Source organism: Salvelinus sp. IW2-2015, linkage group LG22 (genome assembly GCF_002910315.2).
Source record: "Salvelinus sp. IW2-2015 linkage group LG22, ASM291031v2, whole genome shotgun sequence".
NCBI lineage: Eukaryota > Metazoa > Chordata > Actinopteri > Salmoniformes > Salmonidae > Salvelinus > Salvelinus sp. IW2-2015.
Genome location: NC_036862.1, coordinates 4350505 through 4352712, shown reverse-complemented (window position 1 = coordinate 4352712; position 2208 = coordinate 4350505). Strand labels below are relative to the sequence as shown.

Genomic DNA, 2208 nt, shown 5'->3' with positions numbered 1-2208 from the left:
ACTTTTAGCTATCCCTTCCTCGTACCCTTTAACCTAACTCCTAAACTTAACTCTAAACGCTTGACTASCTAATGTTAGGCACAACAAATTGAAATTTGTAACATATATGTTTAGCAAATCTATAACATTGTACGTTTAGCTAATTCGTAACATGTACGTATCACGTAACATATCATACGAAATGGATGATGGACATTCACAAATGAATACTTACCATACTAAATGGAGTCCCGGTTTTACATACTGAATAACACAAAATGCTCTGAGACCAGGTTGCGCTGCAGTGCAGACAGTAGCCATATCTGCCAGTAAATTGTCATAAAGCAAGCTAGAGTACCTATTTATTATTTATACTTGCACCTTTATTATGTACATTATGTAAAAAAAAAAAAGACAATATCCAAATGTATATTATTATCATCATGAATTTGGCGTACTATTTATAGAGCTAGCTATGATTTCCCCTGTTCAGTTGTTTTGACATCAGTGCAGAAGGGGAGAGAGAGCAGCTAGTTTGCTAGTATAGAGTCCCACAGTATGAGTCATAATACCCATAAAACTGAGCTGTCAAACAGGGAAATGGTTCCAATCATATTTCCACCATTCATTTTTCCCATAGGCGATTTTAGAAACACTTAAACTAAGGGCTGTGTTTCATGTAGGCTTACCCTGGCGTGACATTTTGATAACCTTGTAAATCTCTCTAAGACATTGTGACTTGTATCAATGTATTAGCCTGTATTTATCCCCCCAAAATGAAATGCTAATGTGGCTATCATAACTACAAATACAATGATCTGGACGAGACTAGCAAATCGAGGGAAAGGAAAGAATCTCTGGATGAACTATCTAATGTTAGTTRAATGTAGTAATTAATAAACTGGCTACATTTCTTTAAATGGACAATTTTGTGAACTGTCTTGTGCACGTTTTCAAAAGACACAATACCCGTTTGCAAAGATGATATTTAGGAGCTTGCAGGGACTTGTAGTTTTACATGTCTACTTTGATGCTAACTAGCATTTTCGAAGCAGAGTAAATGGAGCAGAATATATTGATTAAAAAAAGTCACTTGTCATAGAGAGATTTACATGGTTACCAAAACGTCACGCCAGGGTAAGCCTACACGAAACACAGCCCTTGTTTTAAGTGTTTCTAAAATCCCCTATGTGAAAAATGTATGGTGGAAAAACGATTGTAACCATTTCCCGTTTGACCACTACATTTTAGGGGTTTTATGACACCTCCACTGTAGGGCTCTATTGCAAAGAGAGAAAATAACACTGCCAAGATGACTTCAGACTGAGCCATTTATAATGCGAATATTTGAGCTAAAAACACATTAAAAAGTGAATAAAAATGAATCCCGATGAACTGTATGGACAAGATCAGTTTCCTAAGGCAGGCTAGAAGACAGCAAAGCGAGATGGACAAGAGCTTGGCTCCTCAAGCTATCAAATGTTGGCAAACCGAACAAAGCGAAATAACTATTTTGTAACATCACCTTATTTCTGCATCGCTTGCACGTTCATGTCGGTGACATCTCTAGTCTCTTTGTGGCCAGCATGGTCCCTCGGGTAACAGTCACTTCATCTTTGGTTCTTTGTGTCCATTGCGTTACTTGGCTCATAAACAAACAATTGCGTCTCGAGTATCTAATCTCAATAGCCAACTCCCCCACCTTGCAGTGTCAGAAAATGGTGCTGCAGATGGATGCCCAACCCTAAACGAAATTAGTGAATTAGTTTAACACTTAATAGACAAAAACAAAATATAATTACTGGTAGCCTGGTTCCGAATGTAGCAGTAGCTTTACTGTGGTCGGGTGGTGTCTACTTGTCAACTAGAATGGGGTTGTGGCGCCATCCGCTGGTAATATTTGGGTATTTTTCCATCAGTACGTGGAGGTGAAAAGGTGAGATGCAGGTATAAGCCTTCTGTAGAAATGTTCTCTCTGGTACAGGTGGGGAACATGAAAGCTACATGAAAATGTATACTGTACCTGGCGGCGCATGGTAGGTGTCAGTGAATCTTGTCTTAGAATCTGCTCAGATTTTAGCTGAATAAAACCACCCACAAAAGTGCAGTGCAAAAGAGGTGCCTTTATTGAACCCTTACAGGCCAAAATATACTTTTGAAATGTAAATTACTTCATTTTCTGTGGTATTGCTCTTTGCAAACATACACAACTCTTACATAGAAAAATAC

The 2208-nt window shown here is 38.2% G+C and overlaps 1 pseudogene; it reads right to left on the bottom strand.

The window, feature by feature from the left end:
• LOC111949445 (TLC domain-containing protein 5-like) overlaps nt 1-1833 on the bottom strand; it is a 3402-nt pseudogene extending 1569 nt beyond the window's left edge.
• Nucleotides 1834-2208: the final 375 nt, after the last annotated feature.